Source organism: Equus caballus, chromosome 14 (genome assembly GCF_041296265.1).
Source record: "Equus caballus isolate H_3958 breed thoroughbred chromosome 14, TB-T2T, whole genome shotgun sequence".
Lineage (NCBI taxonomy): Eukaryota > Metazoa > Chordata > Mammalia > Perissodactyla > Equidae > Equus > Equus caballus.
The window spans coordinates 48,185,657-48,210,665 of NC_091697.1; the positions used below are offsets into that span (position 1 = coordinate 48,185,657).

Here is a 25,009-nt window from a genome sequence, read left to right on the forward strand (position 1 = left end):
TCATTTTGACACATTTTTCTCTTTTAAGATATAGCCTGCAAATATGTGCTTAAACTTTTGCTGTGATGTGGGCAAAGAACACTCTGGCCTTTAAAATATGTACTAGCATTTAGGGGTTTTAAGATGTTTAATGCTATCTTCTTCATTATTAATATAAAAAGTTTTATAATACCAACCCAGCTAAAAATATTTTATTAATTTGTTAAAAGATTAGAAAAATTGGCAACCATTCTCTAGCATGAACCTTTTATTTATTTTGTCGTAATTTGTGACTGCTACAAATTTGAAACAATCTTAGTATCCAGCATTATAAAGTATGAAATTATACTTTATCAAAGTAATAGAAGACGTAGAATTTAAGAAAAATGAGTTCTCTCTGTGTAATAAAATATAAAAATCTCTAGGTCATTTTATTGAGCCAAATTGAATCAGTTCAAGAAGACTAAAAAATATATTTACATACCTATACATATATGCGTGAGTATACATTTAAATAATCTGAAATAATAAACCTAAATCTTGGAGGTATGAAATTATGAGTGACATTTACTTCCTACCATATTAACTTTTTGTCATTTTAAATTTTACCACAAGCATACATTAGCCGTATAATTAGAAAATAATACAGATTTTTTTCTATTTTGGGAAAAATGTTGTTTTTAGATTATTTGTGAAATAATTTCACTTCCTACTGAAATTGTTTTATGTTTTCAAGGTAATTTGGTGGTGTTGACACCATAGATTAGAAGAACATTATAAGTCCTACATTAATGATGATACCAATGAAAATCAATGATTATAATAATTTACTAAACTATTAACATGTGCTAAGCCCTTTGAATATTACCACATTCAGTCTGAAGCACATAACTTTAGGGAAAACGTTATTATCCATATTTTACAAATAGGGCACAGCTGAGATTCAAACCTTATTCTCTTTGATGCCAAAGCTCATGGCTTTATCTCTACTAACCTATTTAATGATGTCCACAGTGAAGTTAACAAGTGCAAAACCAAGAACAATTTTCCAGAATTCAAGCTTGTAAATTTCCTGTACTTCTTTTGGATAAATTTAGTAGAGTCACCAAATAGAATAAGAGTGCTTAAGAGAGATAGGATGAGAATTCCTTCTTCTTCTTCTTCTTCTTCTTCTTCTTCTTCTTCTTCTTCTTCTTCTTCTTCTTCTTCTTCTTCTTCTCCTTCTTCTTCTTTTTTTGGTGAGGAAGATTGGCCCTGAGCTAACATCTGTGCCAATCCTCTTCTATTTTGTATACAGGATGCTACCACAGTGTGGCTTGACAAGTGGTGTGTAGGTCCACACACAGGATCTGAATCCGTAAACCCCAGCCGCTGAAGCAGAGCATGTGAACTTAACCACCACATGACGGGGCCGGCCCCTAGATCTGTTCTCTTGATGAAAATGATGAAGCTACAGAGCACCATACCCATGCAAGGCATCTCATCCTCTTACCAGAGGACTGCGGATGCTGTGCTGGACCCACTGTCACACTCTTAGGCCAGACTACCCTTTGACTTTCACTCTCTTTGGAAGAACACAACAGGGGGACTGCTTCTTGAAGTCTGCTCCATTTTCTATAACTGGTTGGGAGCCTCTAAAGAAGAGGTTTGATTTTCAGCAGCTTGGTCATGAGTCTTCTCCTTGACTGCCACTTCCAAGATATATTATTTATGTAGACAATGTCAAGTTTAAAAGGAAGTGCTTAGTCATATGCTCTCTCAGAATGAGTGGTGCATCCAAGGTTAATTTGTGCAGCTCTGGAATGTGAGGAAATGTGGCTGAGTATCACCCTATAACCTTAAAAGAAAGTTCCCCCAGATTGGTGAGTTTTAATGTCTGATATTTCTATAGCAGCTCTTCTCAGTTACTCCTCACAATCCTTAGAGTTCAGAATCACCATATTTGTGAAGTACGAATACAGAGTCCTTCTAAAGCTTGGCAACATGAGACACAGAGTACCTAAAAGTGGCCAAGAATGTATTGCAATGGTCATTGCATTCTGACTGATAGTAATATTTTTTGCTAATATATTGCTCATAGTAAAGAGATGGGTGGTCCAAAAAAAGTCCCCTGCATATTTCCTCTCTCAAAACTATGTTCCTGGCTATTCTTCTGAATGCTGTCAGCAGAGAGAAAAATGAGAAATTCAGTATCATATAATGCTTTACATCAGAATTTTAAGCTCCTATGATTGGTTGATTTTGGTTTTTCCCTCTGAAATATTTAGCATCTTTGTTACCAGTTTAGCATCCTTGTGTATGCAAGTGAAGACTACATTGACTGGTTAGTTTAGTTTCAAAGTCAGACTTTACCGGTCTCTTTGTAACTTTCTTTGGTTATTTAACTGACTGCATCCTAAGAATGATGAGTTAAAATAGAAACTGGTTTAAGAAATTCTTTAAGTGTCTTAGTTAAAAGTATATTCAGCCATAAAAAGATGCACATGGAGGGGCCAGGCCCATGGCGTAGTGGTGAGTTTGACGTGCTCCACTCTGGCAGCCCAGGTTCACAGGTTTGGATCCCAGTTCTAGACCTACACCACTCTTCAGCCATGCTGTGTCAGCAACCCACATACAAAATAGAGGAAGATTGGCACAGATGTTAGGTCAGGGTTAATCTTCCTCAGGATAAAAAAAGAGGAAGATTGGCAACAGATGTGAGCTCAGAGTGAATCTTCCTTAGCAAAAAAAAAAAAAAAAACCAAGAGGCACACAGAGAGTTTACAGAATACCCGCTTATGAAGGCTCCATCCTTTTGTCCACTAATACTGATCATTTCTTTTAAATAACCTTAGTTTTATTATTATTGTTTTTTAAATACCTCCCATGTGGTATGACAGAACTACTTCTCCTGGGCCTTGGTGTTCCATTGGTCCAGAAAATATCACAGGGTTACAGGTTTTGTACAAAAGACACACAGCAATTCTAAATATTTTCCTAAATTAGTCATTTGCACATTGATGATTTCTAAAGTTCAAACAACAGTAATAAAATAATCTGGCTGACAACAAGACTTTGGTTATAAAGGAATATTGTTTAAGCTTTATAGCTTACGCTCAGTCAAATAGTTTTAAAAAAGTAAAATGCATATGTGGGAAATTATAAGCTATTCTACACTTCTCAGGAGATAATCCTGTAAATATAAGTGTGGTGTGTTTTTTGAAAACTACCCAAGGTGGAAATAGAGTAAATTATGTGGCTCTTGAATATGAATAGGCTCATTGGTTTAATTTTTAAAAGAAATAAAAGAGATTAAAATTGGATAAGAGATTAAAATTAGATGCTATGAACCTCTGAGAAGACGTGTGTGTGTGTGTGTGTGTGTGTGTGTGCACAGTATATGGATAAGGGTATGGATGCACAGTAGAAGTGTGGATGTATGCATGTCTATGCATATGTGAGTCTTGAGAATTATAGTTTTGAGAGTTTTAACATAAAGACTTTTCCTATACCGGACAACTGTACGTTTAGATATGAAAAAAAAATTTCTTTAAAGATCTGAGATTTGTTTATTTCTCTAAACAAGAGCTTGCTTTGATGCACACATAAAGCTCTTTCAAGCTGATGTAAAGCTGATTAATAAAGAAATAACTCTCTCTCTTTATCACCCTAGCTTTTAAAACAAGAGAAAATTAAGGAAAGTTGAGGTTGGTTAATTTGCCAGTAGTCAGCCTCCAACTACAGATTGTTTACCACTCAGGTCAGTTATGTAAAAACATTGTATTTAGTCAAATGATGCAGACTGGGGTTTGGTTTTGGGTAGAGGTGAGGAAATGAAGAGGGTAGCGCTTTGATGAGCCATGGAATTGAAGCAGCTAAATGCCTTCTCTCTAAATCTTACGCTTTCTAGGAATAAAATTCTCAGCTTCCAGCTGCCAATCAAGGAATTATTTCGCACCTCTGGTTGTCAGTAGCAGGAACTCCCTCGCCAAAGCCTCCGCGGTTCCTGAGGTCTGAGCTGGTTGCCTGACCTGACAGCAGGAAGACACAGTCAAGGTCAGCTCTGTGAGTGTCTTGAAAGCCCTCCAGTGGAGGAGGCTTTTCAAAGAAAAGCATTCTGACAAGAAACTTATAATAGGAGGCTTTTCACATCTTGCACATAAGATCTATTTCTCTCTATTCTTTATGTTCATTCCCTTTGGACCCTGGAGATAAATTTATCCATTCAACAAGACAGTTAAGACCTACTATATGTTAGACATTTTTAGAACATTTCCTGGGTGTTTCTGGTTACTTACTGCTACATAGCCAACCATCCTAAAACTGAGTGCCGGAAAACAAAAATTTATTATCATCTCTCACAGTCCTGAGGTTGACCAAGTTCAGCTGGGCAGTTCTCACCAACAGTCTCTCATGTGATTGCAATCAGATAGCAGCTCAGGCTGGAGTCATCTGAAGGCTCAAGTGGTCTGGAATCCAAGATGGCTTCTTCACTCACAGATCTGGCATATCAGAGTTCTTTGTCCTCTTTCCTTCTCTCCACAGATCTTTTCATCCTCCTTGGACCCCTCCACATTGCTTGGTCTTCTAACAGTGTGGTGGTCTTAGGATAGTCACACATCTTACATGGTGCTTGACTGCTAAGAGAAAAGAATGGAAACTGCTGGGCCACCATAAGGCTATACTCAAAACAGTGTCACTTAGACTATATTCTGTTGTTGAAAGCAGTCACAGGGCGTTCCCAGATTCAAGAATGTGGAGTGATGGACTGTGTTTCTTTGTGCGGGAGTGACAAAACCACATTGCAGAAGAGCACTGGGTTGGGAGACGTTACTGAAGCTATCTGTGGGAAATGCAATATGTCGCCTTTGGTGTCTTGGGCATGGGGAGCCGCAGACCTACTCTCTGTATTCCATGTTGTGTTTTCAAATCCTTAAAGCCATTGGGAATAGGGTTTCTTCTCTGTCTCTGCCATTGCCCCTCCCTGTTTCTCTTCCATAAAAATTTACCGAGTTCCTACAAAGGGATAGCCTCTCAGTTACAGTCACATCATTGAATTCAGGTAATGGTCTCAGTTACATGTTGTACTAAAACATTCTTTTTTTAATGTATTTTACTCTTTTTTAAAAAAAATAAAAATTTACATGAGGCTGTCCAGTTTTCCCAACACCCTTTATTGAAGAGACCTTCCTTTTTCCATTGTATGTTCTTGGCTCCTTTGTCAAAGATTAACTGTCCATAGATGCGTGGTTTTATTTCTGGGTTTTCAATTCTGATCCATTGATCTGTTTGTCTGTTTTGGTGCCAGTACCATGCTGTTTTGATTACTATAGCTTTGTAGTATGTTTTGAAGTCAGGGATTATGATGCCTCCAGCTTTGTTCTGTTTCCTCAGGACTGCTTTGGATATTTGGGGTCTTTTGTTTTTCCATATAAAATTTTGGATTCTTTGTTCTATTTCTGTGAAGAGTGTCATTGGGATTCTGATTGGGATTGCATTGAATCTGTAGATTGCTTTAGGTAGTATGGACATGTTAACTATGTTTACTCTTCCAACCCGTGAACATGGAATATCATTCCATTTCTTTATGTCCTCTTCAAATTTCTTTCAATAGTGTCTTATAGTTTTCAGTGTATAGGTCTTTCACCTCTCTGGTTAAGTTTATTCCTAGGTATTTTATTCTCTTTGTTGTGATTATAAATGAGATTGTATTCTTGATTTCTCTTTCTGCTAGTTCATTGTTAGAGTATAGGAATGCAACTGATTTTTTTAAATTGATTTTGTACCCTGAAACTTTACTGTAGTTGTGGATTATTTCTAACAGTTTTCTGATGGATTCTTTAGGGTTTTCTATATATAAAATCATGTCATCTGCAAATAGGGAAAGTTTCACTTCTTCCTTTCCAAATCGAATTCCTTTTATTTCTTTTTCTTTCCTAATTGCTCTGGCCAATACTTCCAGCACTATGTTGAATAGGAGTGGTGAGAGTAGGCACCCTTGTCTCATTCTTGTTCTCAGGTGGATGGAGTTCAGTTTTTCACCATTGAGTATGATGTTGGCTGAGGGTTTGTCATATATGGCCTTTATTATGTTGAGGTACTTTCCTTGTATACCTATTTTATTGAGAGTTTTTATCATAAATGGATGTCAGATCTTGTCAAATGCTCTCTCTGCATCTGTTGAGATGATCGTGTGATTCTTGCTCCTTAATTTGTTAATGTAGTGTATCATGTTGATTGATTTGCAGATGTTGAACCATCCCTGTGTCCCTGGAATAAATCCCACTTCATCATGGTGTATGATCCTTTTAATATATTGCTATATTCAGTTTGCCAATATTTTGTTGAGAATTTTTGTATCTGAGTTCATCAGTGATGTTTGTCTGTAGTTTTCCTTCCTAGTGATGTCCTTTTCTGGTTTTGGTATCAGGGTAATGTTGGCCTCATAGAATGTGTTCGGACGTGTTCCAGCTTATTCAATTTTTCAGAATAGTTTGAGAAGGATAGGACTAAATCTTCTTTGAATGTTTGGTAGAATTCTCCAGAGAAGCCATCTGGTCCTGGACTTTTGTTTTTTGAGAGGTTGTTGATTACTGTTTCAATCTCTATATTTGTGATTGGTCTGTTCAGATTCTCTATTTCTTCTTGATTTAGTTTTGGGAGGTTGTATGAGTCTAGGAATTCATCCATTTCTTATAGGTTATTGAATTTGTGGGCATATAGTTTTTTGTAGTGTTCTCTTGTAATCCTTTGTATCTCAGCAGTATCTGTTGTCATTTCTTCTCTTTCATTTCTAATTTTCTTTATTTGAGACTTCTCTCTTTTTTTCTTGGTGAGTCTGGCTAGGAGCTTGTCATTTTTGTTTATCTTCTCAACAAACCAGCTCTTAGAGTCATTAATCCTTTTAATTCTCTATTCTCTTTTTTTATTCTCTATTTTATTTATTTGTGCTCTGGTTTTGAATAAAAGTAAACCATTATCTTGAACTGTACACAAAAATTAACACAAAAGGGATTAAATATTTGAATGTAAGACTTGGAACTATAAAACTCGTAGAAGAAAATATAGGCAGTACACTCCTTGACATTGGTCTTAGCAATATCTTTTCACATACTGTGTCTACTTGGGCAAGGGAAACAAAAGAAAAAGTTAACTAATGGGACTACATCAGACTAGAAAGCTTTTGTAAAGCAAAGGAAACCATGAACAAAATGGAAAGACAACCCATCAACTGGGAGAAAATATTTGCAAATCATTTATCAGACAAGAGGTTGATCTCCAAAATATATAAAGAACTCATACAAATCAACAACAAGAACCAAAAAAAACCCAATCAAAAAATGGGCAGAGGAAATTAACAGACATTTTTCCAAGAAAGATATACAGATGGCCAACAGACACACGAAAAGATGCTCAACATCGCTAATTATTAGGGAAATGCAAATCAAAACTACAATGAGATATCACCTTACACCAGTCAGAGGGGCTATAATTACCAAGACAAAAAACAGTAAATGTTGGAGAGGATGTGGGGAAAAGGGAGCACTCATACACTGCTGGTAGGAATGCAAACTGGTACAGCCACTATGGAGTTCAATATGGAGATTTCTCAAAAAATTAAAAATAGAAATATCATATGATCTAGCTATCCCACTACTGTGTATTTATCCAAAGAACTTGAAATCAATGATCCAAAAAGATTTATGCACTCCTATGTTCAAAGCAGCACAATTCACAATAGCCAGGATGTGGAAATAACGCATGTGCCCTTCTACAGATGAAGGGATAAAGAAGATGTGGTGTATACACACACACACACACACACACACACACACACAGAGGAATACTACTCAGCCATAAAAAAGGACAAAATTGTCCCATTTGCAACAACATGGATGGACCTGGAAGGTGTGATGTTAAGCGAAATAAGCCAGAGACAGAAAGATCAATACTGCATGATTTCACCCATACATGGAAGATAATAAATACATGGATAAAGAGAACAGATTAGTGGTTACCAGAGGGGAAAAAGGTTGGGGGGGTGAGTGAAAGAGACAAAGGGGCACATAGGTATGGTGATGGATAAAAATTATACTGTTAGGGGTGAGCACAATGAAGTGTATTCAGGAATTGATAAACAATAATGTACACCTGAAATTATACAATGTTATAAACCATTATAATCCCAATAAAATTAATTAAAAAAATAAAATAAATAAATTATCCTAAAACAAAACAAACAAAAACATGTAATACTATATACACAGACCACATGCACGTTTTCCTAACTAATGATAAATTTTGCCAAACAGACCTGAAATAAAAATAACCACAAGTGCACAGCACAACTAAAAAGAAAAACGAAAAATTTATGGTTAAGATGGAAGAGAAGCAATAATACAGGAATAATCCTGCCATGTTAAGGAGCTAATCCCTCCTCCTGGTAATTTTGGCTACATGAACCCTAAAAAGCATCATTTGTCTATTTATTTATTTATGGCTCTGACAATGCTTAGCACTGGAGACAGACTGGTATACAAAATATACAGGGGCCCTGTTGTGGGTTGAGTTATGTCTCCCAAAATTTAAATGTTGACGTCCTAATCCCCACTACCTCAGAATGTGACCTTATTTGGAAATAAGGTCATTGCCTACGTAATTAGTTAAGATTAGGTCCTTAGGGTGAGCCTTAATCCAAATGACTGATCTCCTTACATAAAGGAGAAATTTGGACACAGAGACAGATACACACAGCGGGAAGATGATGCGAAGAGACACAAGGAGAAGACAGCCAGCTGCAAACCAAGGAGAAAGACTTAGAACAGATCTTTTCCTCATTGTCCTCAGAAGGAACCAACCCTGCCAATACCTCGATTTTAGACTTCTAGACTCCAGATCAGTGAGGCAATAAAACTCTGTTGTTTAAGCCACTCCTTTTGTGGTACCTTGTCACAGCATCCCTAGTAAACTTATATAGTCCCCATCCTCATAGACCTTATCAGCCAGACATTAATCAAATAAATCCAAATAACAGGTGTATAATTACAAAATTGAGCCAAGCAATATGAAGGAAAGAAATGCAATTCTATGAGAGTAGAGGCTAGAGAAATCTTTCCTGGGCCAATGAGTCAGATAAAGTTTCCACAGGGAAGTGATGCTTGAGGTGTGATGAAGCGTGACAAGGAGTAACTAGAAGAAAAAGCAAAACAGACACGTCCCATGCTGGGGAGTGTGGTCGTGTGGGGGCAGCAAGTGCAAAGGCCTCTGTCAGGTGACATGATGATACACTCAAGAAACCAAAAGGGTAGTGTTCTGGCACAGGGAATGAGAGCGTAGTACAAAATAAGGTTGGTAAAGCAGGCAGAAAGGCCCATGCCCTGATAGGCCTTGTTAAAGACATCTCTCGGGATCATATGTCAAGCAGAATCCCCTAAAGATCTTTAAGCTGGAGGTGGCATGAGCATATTTGTGTTGTAAAAAGACTGCTCCCTCTGTTCTTGGGAGAACATGGTGGAAAGGGCTGACGACGAGGGTGGAGGAGGAAGACCTGGAGTCGGGGAGATAAAGTGCAGTGGCTTATAGGTGGGAGGCTTGTCTGGGGAGAGAGAAGGCTAGCTGAATCCAGAAAAGGACCACGGATATAGAAATGGATACATTTGAGACATACTTAGGAGAGGAAAATGTAAGACTTGCTGATGGGGAAGGTCAGAGATTCCTTGGCTATTTCTTTTTGCTTTCACTCAGTTAGGGGAGCTCGAAAAACACCTATTTTGAGGGAGAAGCTTATGGATTTCAGACTTCTCACATTTTACAGGCATTGGGGAGCTGCAAGTTGAAAAGTCAAGAAGGCGGTTGAACTCAAAAAGTGAGTTCTGGGGGCTGGCCCAGTGGCATAGTGGTTAAGTTCACACACTCCACTTCAGTGGCCTGGGGTTCACAGGTTCGGATCATGGGTGTGGACCTAGCGCTGTTCATCAAGCCATGCTGTGGTAGGCATCCCACATATAAAGTAGAGGAAGATGGGCACGGATATTATCTCAGGGTCAATCTTCCTCAGCAAAAAGAGGAGGATTGGTGGCAGATGTTACCTCAGCACTAACCTTCCTCAAAGAAAGAAAAAGTGAGTTCTGGGTTAGAGATATAAATTTGAGGGTCACTAGCAGATAGATGATGAACGGAGCTTTGTGTGTGGTTGAGATGGCTAAGAAAGAGAGTGCAAAGTAGGATGACACAAAGGCCTGGGATGGAGAGCTAATTAACAACAACTTTTATTTGATTTCTCTTTTTTTTTGGCTGTGAAACGAATTTAATGAGTCTTAACCAACTTTTTAAAAAATACATGAAATGAAAAAGAAAATATCAAAGTACGTCATTTGCAGTAGGGGCAACAATTGTTTTGTGAAACTTCTGTTTCAGTTGTGTAAGTATGTGTGTATCCTGAGTTTCCATGCAAAAATGTTTTCCGTGCTGTGGGTCATGGTCGAAAAGTGTGAGAGCCACTGACCCATTTCAGTGGATCTCTATTTATAGAATCACTGAAATCATAGAGTGTGCGTGTGTGTTTTTCTCAGCACTACTGGGGACTTTATTCTGTTATGCAAGAATCTGTAGCATTCCTGGTCTCTGAAAGAAAGGATTGGGTAAGTTAATCCGTCTTTTTTTAAAAAAATTTTTATTGTCGTCTAAATAGTTTATAACATTGTAAAATTTCACTTGTACATTAATATTTATCAAACACCATATAAATGTGCCCCTGCATCCCTTGTGCCCACCCTCCCCCCTTCTTCCCCCTGGTAACCACTAAATTGTTTGTTTATATTTCACATATGAGTGAAATCATACGGTGTTTGTCTTTCTCTGTGTGGCTTATTTCGCTTAACATGATGCCCTCAAGGTCCATCCATGTGGTTGCAAATGGCGTGATTATGTCTTTTTTATGGCTGAGTAGTATTCCATTGTATATATTTACCACATCTTCTTTATCCAATCATCCATCAATGGGCACTTGGGTTGCTTCCAAGTCTTGGCTATTGTGAATAACACTGCAGTGAACAGAGGGGTGCATAAGTCTCTTTGTATTGTTGATTTCACCTTCTTTGGATAAATACCACATAGTGGGATAGCTGGGTCATATAGTAAATCTATTTTTAACTTTTTGAGAAGTCTCCATACTGTTTTCCATAACGGCTGCATCAGTTTTCATTCCTACCAGCAGGGGATGAGGGTTCCCTTTTCTCCACAACCTCTCCAACATTTATTATTTTTTGTCTTGGTGATTATAGCCATTCTAACGGGTGTAAGATGATATCTAAGTGTAGTTTTGAATGCATCTCCCTGATGATTAGTGATGTTGAGCATCTTTTCATGTACCTATTGGCCATCTGTATATCTTCTTTGAAAAAATATCTGTTCATATCCCCTGCCCCCTTTTTGATTGGGTTGTTTATTTTTTTGTAGTTCAGTTGTGTGAGCTCTTTATAGATTATGGAGATTAACCCCTTATGGGATATATGATTTGCAAATATTTTCTCTCGGTGGGTTGGTTTTCATTTTGATCTTGGTTTCCTTTGCCTTCCAGAAGTTCTTTAGTCTGATGAACTCCCGCTGGTGTATTTTTTCTTTTGTTTCCCTTGTCTGAGTGGACATTGTATTTGTAAAAATCCTTTTAAGGCTGATGTCAAAGAGTGTACTGCCTATATTTTCTTCTAGAAGCGTTATGGTTTCCGGTCTTACCTTCAAGTCTTTGATCTATTTTGAGTCTATATTGTGTATGGAAAAAGATAATCATCTACTTTCATTCTTTTGCATGTGGCTGTCGAGTTTTCCCAGCACCATTTATTGAAGAGGCTTTCCTTTCTTCATTGTATTTTCCTGGCCCCTTTGCTGAAGATTAGCTGTCAACATATGAGTGGTTTTATTTCCAGGCTTTCAATTCTGTTCCATTGATCTGTGTGCCTGTTTTTGTACCAGTACCATGCTGTTTTGATTACCTTAGCTTTGTAATATGTTTTGAAGTCAGGGATTGTGATGCCTGGTTTTACAGGGATTGTGAAGTCAGGGATGTGAAAGCTGGTGCTTTGTTCTTGTTTCTCAGGATTGCTTTGGCTATTTGGGGTCTTTTGTTGCCCCATATAAATTGTAAGATTCTTTGTTCTATTTCTGTGAAGAATGTCATTGGGATTCTGATTGGGATTGCATTGAATATGTAGATTGCTTTAGGTAGTATGGACGTTTTAACTATGTTTATCCTTCCAATCCATGTACATGGAATATCTTTGCATTTCTTTATGTCATTATTCATTTCTGTCAGTAATGTCTTACAGCTTTCCTTGTATAGATCTTTCACCTCCTTGGTTAAATGCTTTCCTAGATATTTTATTCTTTTTGTTGCCATTGTAAATGGGGTTGTGTTCTTGAGTTCTCACTCTATTAGTTTGTTATTAGAGTATAGAAATGTCACTGATTTTTGTATGTTGACTTTGTATCCTGCAACTTTGGTGTACTTGTAGATTATTTCTAATAGTTTTCTGATGGATTCTTTAAGGTTTACTATATATAGAATCATGTCATCTGCAAAGAGTGAGAGTTTCACATCTTCAGTGTCTATTTGGATTCCTACTTCTTTTTCCTGCCTAATTGCTCTGGCCAAAACCTCTAGTACTATGTTGAATAACAGTAGTGAGAGAGGGCACCTTTGTCTTGTTCCTGTTCTCAGTGGGATGGCTTTCAGTTTTCCCCCATTGAGTATGATGCTGGCAGTGGGTTTGTCATATATGGTCTTTATTATGTTGAGGTATTTTCCTTCCATACCTATTTTATTGAGAGTTTTTATCGCGAACTGATGTTGGATCTTGTCAAATGCTTTCTCTACCTCTACGGAGATGATCATGTGTTTTTGTCCCTCATTTTGTTAATATGGTGTATCACATTGACTGACTTGAGGATGTTGAACCATCCCTGTGTCCCTGGTATAAATCCCACTTGACCATGTTGTATGATCTTTTTAATGTATTGTTGTATTCGGTTTACTAATATTTTGTTGAGGATTTTTGCATCTATGTTCATCAGCAATCTTGGCCTGTATTTTTCCTTCTTTTTGTTGTCCTTGTCTGGTTTTGGGATCAGGGTGATGTTGGCCTCGTTGAATGTGTTAGGGATATTTGCATCTTGTTCAATTTTCTGGAATAGTTTGAGAAGAATAGGCAATAAATTGTCTTTGAATGTTTGGTAGAATTCTCCTGAGAAGCCATCCGGTCCTGGACTTTTATTTTTGGGGAGGTTTTTGATTACTGTTTCAATTTCTTTACCTGTGATTGGCTATTCATATTCTCTATTTCTTATTGATTCAGTTTTGTGAGGTTGTAAGAGTCTAAGAATTTATCCATTTCTTCTAAATTGTCCAGTTTGTTGGTGTATAGTTTTTCATAATATACTCTTATAATCTTTTGTATTTCTATGGTATCCATTGTAATTTCTCCTCTTTCATTTCTAAGTTTATTTATTTGAGCCATCTCTCTTCTTTTTCTTAGTGAGTCTGGTTAAGGGTTTGTCAGTTTTATTTATCCGCTCAAAGAACCAGCTCCTTGTTTCATTCATCCTTTTTATAGTCTTTTTTGTTTCAATTTCATTTGTTTCTGCTCTAATTTTTATTATTTTCCTCCTTCTGCTGAGTTGGAGCTTTGTTCTTCTTTTTCTAATTCTGTTAGATGTAGTTTAAGATTATTTGACGTTTTTCTTATTTGTTAATGTGGGCCTATATTGCTATAAATTTTTCTCTTAGGATCACTTTTGCTGCATCCCATAAGAGTTGGTATGGTGTGTTTTCATTCTCATTTGTCTCCAAATATTTTTTGATTTCTCCCTTTATTTCTTCAATGACCCATTGGTTATTCAGTAGCATGTTGTTTAGTCTCCACATATTTGTTCCTTTTCCACTTTTTTCTTGTAGTTGATTTCTAGTTTCACAGCATTATGGTCAGAGAAGATAGTGGATATGATTTCAGTCTTCTTAAATTTATTGAGCTTTGCCTTGTTTCCCAATATATGGTCTATCCTTGAGAATGTTCCATGTTGCTTGAGAAGAATGTATATTCTGCTGTTTTTGGACAGAGTGCTCTATATACACCTATTAAGTTCATCTGGTCTAGTTTTCATTTAAGTCCACTATCTCCTTGTTGACATTTTGTCTGGATGATCTATCCATTGATGTAAGTGGGGTGTTGAGGTCCCCTACTATTATTGTGTTATTGTGTTGTCACTCCTTTTAGGTTTATGTACTTTCATGCTCCTGTGTTGGGTGCATACATGTTTATAAGTGTAATATGTTCTTGGTGGAGAGTCACTTTTATCATTACATGCTGCCCCTATATGTCTCTCCTTACCAGTTTTATCTTGAAGTCTACTTTTTCTGATATAAGTATGGAAACATCTGCTTTCTTCTGTTTGCCATTAGCTTGGCATATTGTCTCCCATCCCTTCACTCTGAGCCTATGTTTGTCTCTCAAGTTGAGATGTGTGTGGAGGCAGCATGTTTTTGGATCTTGTTCTTTAATCCATCCTGCCACGCTGTGTCTTTTGATTGCAGAATTCAATCCATTTAAATTTAGAGTGATTATTGATATATGAGGCTTAACACTGCCATCTTGTTGGACGTTTCCCGGTTCTTCTCCATTTCCTTTGTTTCTCGTCTGTGTATTTTGGACTACCAATTTGATTAGGTAGTTTTCTCTATTGATTTTCTTCGTTTTCTCCTTGTTTATCATAAATGTGTCTGTTCTCATTATTTGTTTAGTGGTTACTCTTAGGTTCATAAAAAAAGTCTTGTAGTTGAGATAGTCCATTTTCTGATAGCCTCTTATTTCTTTAGACTATACTGATTCCATCCCTTTACTCTTCCCATTCTAAGTTATTTTTCTCATATCTTTTTCCATCTTGTGTTGTGAGTTTGTGGTTAAAAGATGAGATCATTTTTGTTTTGTTTTTTTCCTTTTCTTTATCCTTGATATTAAAGTTAAGTGTTTACTAACCTGATCTGATAGAGAGCTACCATTTTCTGATTATTGCCTACCTATTCATCTCCTTGGTCAGGGCTTTGTAGCCCCTTTCTTCTTTTTTTTTTTTTCAGGTATGAGGGTGTTCTTGAGGATTTCTTGGGGGCGGGTCTTGTGGCAATGAACTCCCTTAGCTTTTGTTTATCAGGGAAAGTTTTTATTTCTCCACCATATCTGAAGGAGATTTTCACTGGATAGAGTATTCTTGGATGAAAGTTTTTGTCGCTCAGGATTTTGAATATATCATTCTACTCTCTCCTAGCCTGTAAGATTTCTGCTGAAAAATCCACTGAAAGCCTGATAAGGGTTCCTTTGTAATTTATTTTCTTCTGCCTTGCTGCCCTTATTATATTTTCTTTGTCCTTGACTTTTGCCAGCTTCAGTACTATATGCCTCAGAGTGGGTCTTTTTACATTGACAATGTTAGGAGATCTGGAAGCTTCTTTCACATGGATTTCCACCTTCCTCCCCAGGTCTGGCAAATTCTTGGCTATTATTTCTTTGAACAAGCTTTCTGCTCCATTTTCCTTCTCTTCCCCCTCTTAAATATCTATACCTTATGTTGCATTTCCTCAATGAGTCAGATATTTCTCTGAGAACTTCTTCATTTCTTTTTAGTCTTAGTTCTCTCTTCTCCTCCCTCTCAAGCATTTCTATAGTACTATCCTCTAACTTGCTGATTCTCTCCTCCATATTGTCACCTCTGTTGTTTAGGGAATCCAGATTTGTCTTTATTTCATCCATTGTAGTTTTCATCTCCAACAATTCTGATTGCTTCTCCTTTATGGTTTCAATCTCCTTTGTGAAGAAGCTCCTAAATTCGTTAATTTGCCTTTCTGTGTTTCTTGTAACACGTTGAGTTTTTTTATGATAGCTGTTTTGAATTCTTTGTCATTTAGGTTATGGATTTCTGTCCCTTCAGGGTTGGTTTCTGAGTACTTTTCACTTTCCTTCTGGTCTGGAGCCTTAACATACCTAGTCATACTGCTTGATGGAGTAGATTTTTACTTCCTCATGGTGTTCTTATCAGGTTGCAGCTGCCACGTACCACCACAGGATGGGGATCAGGCGCAGTGTATTCTGGGCCTGGCACAAGAAGGGGATCCCCAGCTCCAGCCACCACTGACTGCTTTTCTTTCTGAGCAACTGATTGATGGCAGATCTGGAGCACTGGGCAGGGGGAGGGGTACTCTCCTTCTCCAGCACGTTCCCCACCCCCTGCTTGTCTCTCTGAACAGAGCTCTGGGCATTTCCAGGACTGTGCACTTTCCCTTTCTCTGCCGCCACTGCCAAGCTCTCCATGCCATGTTCCAGAGGATTCTGGGGCTGGGGTACAGGGCGGGGCCCAGGGCAACTCTCTCAGCTGTGCACTTTCCTCTCTATGGCTGCCACGCTCTCCATGCTGTGCTCCAAACAACTTGGGCTGTGCACTTTCGCTACTGCCACCATCAAGCTCTCTGTGTCTTGCTCTGGGTGAATCTGGGGCTAGATTGCCTGTACCCTTTCCCCTCTGCCACTACCATGCTCACCATACCATGCTTCAGGCAATTCTGGGGCTGGAGTATCCGGCAGAGATGAGGCGCCCTTTTCACCTGTGCACCTCCTGCCACCATAGCCTGTCTCTCTCCATGGAGCTCCTGTGGCTCAGCTTCCACTTCCTAAGGAGGATCCAGCCCCACCACCACCTTCAGGCATATGGCTGCATAGGTCTCCCAGACGTCTTTTGTGATGTGTATATGTCCTCTGTTGGCGTATGAATATCCTTTTGGTTGTACCTTAGAGGGGAATGCAAAGGAAGTGCTCACTCCACCATGATGCTGATGTCACCCTCTGATTTGTCTCTTATTTTGCTATTATTTCATAAGGAAATGAAACTAGAGTTTGCATCCAATTACTTCTGTTAGATCATTTCTTAAAAACATTGAGGCCTCTGAAACAAACCGCATATCTCCAAGTTACAGGACAACTTTGGGCAACTGTTAATCAAGTGTTTTCATTAAAAAAAAGCAATTGCAGTTTGGTGTTTCCACTTCAGATTACAGAAGGGGAAAAAATGTTTTCATAAGTATTTCAGATAAAAATAAAGCAAGAATTGATTTTGATTTTCATAGCTTTAGGAAAAAAAATATCTTTAAAAACAACCTACTGCCCACAGGGAGAAAGAGGCCTTATCTGATTATAAATGTGATTGGATTTTTTTGTACATACTGACATTTGGTACAGGCCCTATCTTTGAATCATTCAATTTCTAGCAGCATCACAACATTATTTGTGTTTATTGCCTCTGTTAAAATAGAAAGGCACATACATGTGTAGTTTCCCTCTTAAAGGAAACCCACTGGGGTTGTGCCATCATGTTGGTCCTTGAAAATTGTTAAATTATATCTTTGTTAGTATGAAGAGAAAATGTAAGCTTGTTTACTTCTCCACACCAGGAGAAGTGCTCTTATTAAGCTTGAAGATGCTCACAGCTGCTAACTCTAGCTTTGAGATGGGCATAGATGGGCATAGCATAGGCTTCTAACAGAGGAGACAATGATACTCCATCATTGGGTGGATTGGTCACACAATCAGGTGAAATACATGCTGTGAGTCTCTATGTTCACTCCATTGTTTTTAATGATGATACTCAGTGATGGAGTGAGGAAGTGCTCATTCTCTTTAGCTTTGATGATAACTCTCTTTAATTTTGATAATATTCACTATATCTTACAAATTTGCATACCATTTGACCCAGCAATATTACTTGTAGAACTTTAACTCTAAGATGTTCATCATGAAACTCTGAAAGGTTTAATTTAGAAGAATATTAATCTCTATTTACTCTTAGAAGCCAAAGCATTGGAACAATTACCTTTCCAACCATAGAACATGGGTTAAAAATGGTGAGGTCCATCTATATGATGTAATAACTTGCAGCTGTTAAAATTATGATGTAGAAATATAATGAAATGGAAATGGTCAATGTATAAGAGGAGTTTACAAATAAGGATACAGAGTACTACTTTTGCACATGTGTGTGAAATGGCTATTTATTTAAAAAAGTTTGAAATTGTATTCACTAAATTCTTAATCACTTAAGTCTAAGTATTAATTATATCGGTGACGTGTTTTCATTTTTTGTGAGATTTTTCTATATTCCAAATTTTCTTCAACGAATGTTCCTTTCACATAGATATAGCAAACAAATGATTTTAAAATATGATTACCTTATCTAAAAAGATACCTGTTCCTTTGCACCACGTCTATTTGCTAATGTTTGATATCTTAAAACTAGAGATTTATTCCTCTTCTATCCTACAAAAACACTTCCTTGGGAAGAGGATTTACAAAGCTACTTCAGTCACTCACACCTCAGTTTAAATAAGCTCATTAGCTCTTTCCAGTGAGCAAAGTTGGATAAGACAAAAGGAGGATAAATACGAGGACAATAGGGCACCTGAGAGGAAAGTGAAGTGCACTCACAAAGGCTTGACTTGCCTTGGGAACATCTGACTTTTTATATTTACCAATTTAGGGAGAAATTGTTAGCAATTTAGTAATCTAAGAACTCTGCTCGAGGTTTGGGTATTTGCCAATTTTATCAATGGATAAAATTTTTATCAATGAATTAAAAAATGTTTTTTAGCAAATTCAGATGCTCCTATTGCCCTAAATGTGTAATAATAAATACAGATCTGAGATACATTCATCTATTGCATAGACTCTGGCATGTTAATTCTGTTGGTCTTCATATGTTTAAAATAAGCTGGACTATTTTGAACCTCTTCCTTCTCTTAGAAATTTTCACCATTTATTCATTTCCATTGGGAAAATTCATTCTTGAGTGGGATATTATTGAAACAATCTAAATACTAGATTTAGACAGCAAATTAAAGTAGAATTAGGTTACATCATTTAAAAAACCCCACAATCCTACTTCTTCTAACACTTTATTACCACTAATACCACTATGAAGGAGGAAGTATTTATTGATCATCTCTTATGATTCAGGTACTTTATATAACTAAATTACATATTAAATTATTTATATAATTTAATTCTCACAGGAACTCTTTAAGGTCAGTGATTTATTCTTGTTTTACAGATGAAAAAAGTAAAATTTAAAGGCTCCAAACGACATACCCAACTTCACATAGCTAGGAAGTACCAAACTGGATTCAAACCTTGGTCTTTCTTAACTCCAAGATCCCACTTTCATTCAATGTTCTATGCCATCCATCTAGAGTTTTAGAAGAAACATAATAGAGACCCTTCCACACCACTACCAACACTGGAATCACTGCTGCTATCACCACCAACTAGAATGGGGTGTTTAGGGTCATTTTCAATAATAAAATGCATCATCATAGCCAAACTTACTGATTGCCACTTTTTTTTTCTTTTCTGCTGAGGAAGATTCACCATAAGCTAACATCTGTTGCCAAGCTTCCTCTCTTTTTTTTGTATGTGGGCCATCACCACAGCATGGTCACTGACAAGCAGTGTAGCTTTGCACCTGGGAACCAAACCCAGGCTGCTGAAGCAGAGCAAGCCGAACTTAGCCACTAGGCCACTGGGGCTGGCCCGGATTGCCGCTTTTTAATGACAGCAACTTAAAGTCAGTCACAGAGTGTCTGATTCCTAGGTGATCTGTGCTATCTAAAGCACTCAGATAGCCGCCAAATTGCTCACAATTCCCTGACATCCATCTGCATTTTTCATGGTAGAGCTGTCACTTCACACTTGAGTTTATTTCCACCATCAATCCTCCGAATCTTTGCAATCAAGTTATTTTAGACAATCGGTAATAAAGTGGCACTGGAATCATCATTTTGGATGATTTGGCCCTTCTTTATTTTATCTCTTGGTAGACATCCTGTAAGCTTATACATATACATGACAACCTAGGTTGAGTATATTTTCACTGCACTTGACAAGCTCACTGGACCGAAAGACCTCTAGCCCGGGTGGGAATAAACAGGCTGAAATGTCTAAATTACTTAAACATATTTCTTCTCAATCAGAAATGTGAGTTCTCACCAGGCTTGTTGAATACAATTGGCCATTTTAGTTAAGGCCCACTGGAGGAAAAGAGAGAATAACATTTTAAAGACAGATGAACAATCTCTTTGATATCATACTTGTTTTCTCAGACAGGAACTTTCTATTGTAGATTTGGTGAGACTAGGGTCTAAGAAGTAATAGGGAGACCGGGGTACAGCCAAAGGAAAATGTATTTATGTTATATCTTTATGTATAGTATATTAAATGTTATATATATATATATACATACACACACATATATATACACACTCACATATATATGAAAAATTCTGAAATGACTTAGTTGCTCTTTCAAAACATCGATAATACCACTACATAAGGAGTATTTAAAGGTACAGATTATATGACAGGCACTTTATCACCAACAACAATAGTGGACGTTTATTAAGCACTTACTATGCACCACGTACACTGTGCTTGCTACACACAAAAACACACACACACACAATTATATGTATATAGTTCTCACAACAGCCCACTGAGTTCCCATTTTACAGGTACCATAACTGAGACTTAGAGAGGCTGAATAATGAGCTCATTCAAACATACATGGTTAGTAAGCGGCAAAACCAACATTATAAACACAGGCTGGCACCACATCAGTAATGCTAATCTATATAATATACATCCTCCTTAACAATACCCTGCCAGGTACCAGAATGCCTCAAGTTGTAGACTGATGCCATCTACATCAGATTTCCCTGGGATACATGCTATAGCACAATTCCTAGGCTCTACCACTGACTTTCCAAATTAGAGTCTCTGGGAGGCAGGTCGCAAAGATCTACATTTTTAACTTGCTCCTTGGGTGACTTTTTAAAAATGTGAACATTTGAAGCCATTGTGACTACCTGGGAGGCCCATGACTGTGAGAGTAACACAGTGGAAAGACCATAGTATCAGAAGGCAAGTGACCTGGGTTTTAATCCCACCTTGCTAGTAACTATTTCTGTGACTTAGGACAAGTCACTTTGTCTTTCTGGACCTGCATTACCCCATCTGTAGAGAGATGATTTTAGATCAGAAGCCTACTCTAACATGTTCAAGTATTTTCAATAAACCTTTACAATACGGAAAATATTAGTTCTATTCTGCTCTGCCTGGATCAGCCTACATACAAGCCCTGTTTGCAAGGCTGGCCACTGTGTTTCAGAGAGACTTTCACTCTCTGGAGTCGAATCAAGCCTGGCCAGTACCACAACCAGGAAAGACTGTAACCTGGGAGCAAGAGCATTTGGCTCCTTCCCGGGCTGTCAACACTCTTCCAGGTATAATTAAAAATGGGCAAGTGAGGGCTGCCATTCCAAATGTGCGAGGGTTGAGGCACAGAGGTAGTTTTCTCTGACCAGTAGCATACCTTCATGGAAAACAAGTGATATTTCCTGTTTGAGAAGGCAGAGGCCTTTACAACTGACAGAAACAGCTCCCTAGTCTGTTTCAGCTAAGAGGTAATCATTTCCAGTCTCAGAAACTATTCCTGCAAATCAACAGTATGCATTTCATTTGTGGCCCACACAACTGTACTGGCCTTTACAAGAGAAGTAAATATGTCCTCAGTGGCTGCTTTGTATTTGCAATTAACTGATCTGTTGGCAGAATCTGGCATCTGCATATGCAAATACACGTTTAGCAGCATACCACAGAATGCAGGGGCACATTTCTTTCTGCAGGCATATTTTGGGAATCTGGAAGAAAACGTGGTCTTTATTTTAATCTGCAGTGGCTTGTCCAGTGCTTTCCATACCAACATGTTTACTAAATAAGTTTTTGATATTTAGGTCCCAAAATAAACAGCTAATGAATATTCATGTATGTTGAATGCAATCAGAAAAAAAGCCAAGAATAGAACCTCAGAGTGCATACTCCTACTTCCCATCTGTAACCATTAGGATAACAGGACAACATTGCCACTAGCTAGGCATGTAGTCATTCATTCAACTAACATCTATTAATTGTACATTATGTACAAGCCACGGAAATAAACAATCAAGGCTTTTTTTTTTATATCAAGGAGGAGAAATTACCTGAAAGTGGAGAATAATGGTTTAAGGGAATTTATTCAACAAATATTTATTAAGTACATACTTGATGCCAGACAATGACAGAAGCACTGAAGTTTCAAGCAATGAATTAAAAAAAGTGATAAAAATAATTTCTCTCACAGAGTTTATGTTTCGTGTGAGGAAGACAGACACAGAACAAATGAATATCAAATGTACAGTATGATAGATGGTGATAAGCACTATGTAAAAATATAAATGAACAGAGAAGGGAATAAGGGAGCATCAGTGAAATGAGATTGATTTAAATAAGGAAATCAGGAAAATCTCATGAAGACGATAAAATCTGAATACAGATTTGATGAAGATAAGGGAGTTAGCCATGGGTATCAGTGGGAAGAGTGTTCTAGGCAAAGAAAATCATAAGTGCAATTCTCTGAAGCAGGTGAGTGGCCAGTAAGTTAGGAGAACACAAGAGAGGCTAGTGTGTCTAAGACAGAAGGAACACATTTTAAGAAAGAAGTAATGAGAGAGATAACAGGATGCCAGATCACATAAGGCTGTGTAAGCTATAAAAAGTCTTTGACTTTGACTGTGAGTGAGATGTGAAGCCATTGGAATTTGAGCAGAGGAATGAGATGATCAAACTTGAATTTTAAAAGGATGACATTAGAGTTGAGCTGAAAGTAGACTATAGGAGGGGTAAGGGCAGAAGAAGGAAGTCCATTGGGTGGATTTTGCTGTTAACAAGTTAATGAATAATGGAGGCTTGGCTCAGGGCAGTAGTGGTGGAGCTGGTGAGAAGCGGTTGGGGTTTTTGATGCTTTGAATGTGGAGCTAATATGATTACTTGCATCATCTAACTTTTCATTTTGAAATAAGCAGAAAAGTGCACAAAACATAAATGTAAATTTCACCAAATAATGTAAAGGAAACATGAGGTACCCCCATCCAGGTTAAGAAAAAGAACATTGCCAGCACTCCAGATGCTCCACACATTCAACACTGGAATCTGGAAGACAGATTGAGCATGTTAAGCAGAGGCACGGAAGATACAAAAGAGACTCAAATAAAACTTACTGAGATAAAATTATAATGTCTTAAATAAAAAATCCTCTAGTAGAATGAACAGTAGAATAGACATTGCAGAATAAAAGATTAGTGAATTTTCCAAGATAATGTCTTTAATGCAAAGGGATGGAACTACATTCTTGAGAGATATGACGGACATCTTCCAATAGAAGTAAAAGCTGTTCCTGAGGGCTCTGTCATTCCCAGAGGAAGTGTTCTCTTCATAGTAAAAAAAACTATTCAGAATGTTGCTAATTTACAAACTGGATTGAGACTATTCTTGTTTAGTCCTGGTAGCCAGTCACAGTGGCCATAAATTCTAGAGAATAGAGGAAAATACTGGCCAAATATTTGTTAGAAACTTCCTATAACCTGGATGGTCTGGTATACCAGTTATATGATTTTGGCTACAGAGAAGTCTTTTTCCAAGAGGCAGCTGGCATAGGAGCTCTGCTCATTTGGTTAACTTCAAAGGAACAGATACAGTAGCAAGAATGGCTTTAATTAAAAAATACTACGGAACAAAAGATTCTCTTCCAGGCTATTCTGTTCTAGATGTAGAACATAGTAATGTAACAGCTTGAGGGAGAGATCAATCAAAAAATGCTTTTGAAATAGAGCAGCATAGTTTTTATCGGTGCCCCTTTCTGTGGTCAGGAATAGCTATAGCATTTATAACGTGTGTGAGAAAACAGAAAGTAAAGATCTAAGATATTTAATAGTATCACACTGTACAGAGGCGCCACCAATAATCAGACTTGGGTCTTAAAATCCTCTTAGCACTGTGTTAAAGATTTCGGGTATTTTAGGTAAGAAGTTCTCTGTCACTGAGAACTCAAAGGGCTACATGTTGCTGCCATCTTATCTTAGAAGTGGTCAAGAGGATGGTGCAAATATAAAACCTTACAAGAAATTGTGGAAGATATGAAGCAAAATACCAAAAACGGAGTATTGAAAATGTTTTCCTTGATTCTGGTGGAGCTTTGCTCCAGAAGTTAACAAGATATCTCTTGAATTTTCCCTTCAAGTGTAGTTAAGTTGTAACTAATTGCCTTGGGATTAACTGCTTCAAGGAACCAGTTGATGATCCCAGCAAAAGGCCCAGAGAGGGCTGATTATCTTTACATAGGACACCAGCACAGAATTTTATTGCATTTGAAGAAAGAAAAGGATACTTTGAAGAAAATGGTCATGATCTTCTCCACACTATCTTTAAGAAAGGGAAGATGACAAAAAGGTATTCATTTGATGAAATAAGAAAAAATGTAAAGCTAAATATGGAAATAGAAGCAATAGAACTTTAGGTTTTGTTTTATGACTGGGTGTGTGTGCACGTGTGCGTGTATGTGCATGCATGCACTTATAGACCTGTGTGTGTGTCTGTATGTAACAGACAATATTTATGTATAGATATATGGGGTTTCTTTATGTTCTGTGATACATTATAGCCAAATTATTTGTTGGTTTATGGACATACTCCCCTTTCATTATTTTTCTTTTTTTCCAATGCTGGGGTGATCTCAAATTAGGAAATGCATTTAACCATGTAAAAGATTAATGCTAAAGTAAGCTTTTTAGGGCCCTTTGCCAATAAATGGTAATTCAATCTCGTATTGATCTTTTCACAAATGACAGAACTGAGAAACTTTTATATATAATGGAAGAGCACATCAAACAGATTTGCATAAGATTGTCATGATTGCTTTACGTTTATATTTAACTTGTATTTTTATACAAATAAAATTATGTAAGATATATTTAAAGTTTCAGTGATTTAACAGTCTTGCCAACTTTTCATGATTTTTTTTGAGCACAGATTTTTAAGAAAATACTTGAAAATAAATTACACTGCTTTTTATCCATTAATCAGCAAATAAAATATAG

At 37.4% G+C, this 25,009-nt stretch overlaps 1 pseudogene; it reads left to right on the plus strand.

The window, feature by feature from the left end:
* The first annotated feature begins 23,225 nt into the window (after positions 1 to 23,225).
* Positions 23,226 to 24,429, plus strand: LOC100072018 (nicotinamide phosphoribosyltransferase pseudogene; annotated as a pseudogene).
* The last annotated feature ends 580 nt before the right edge of the window (positions 24,430 to 25,009 follow it).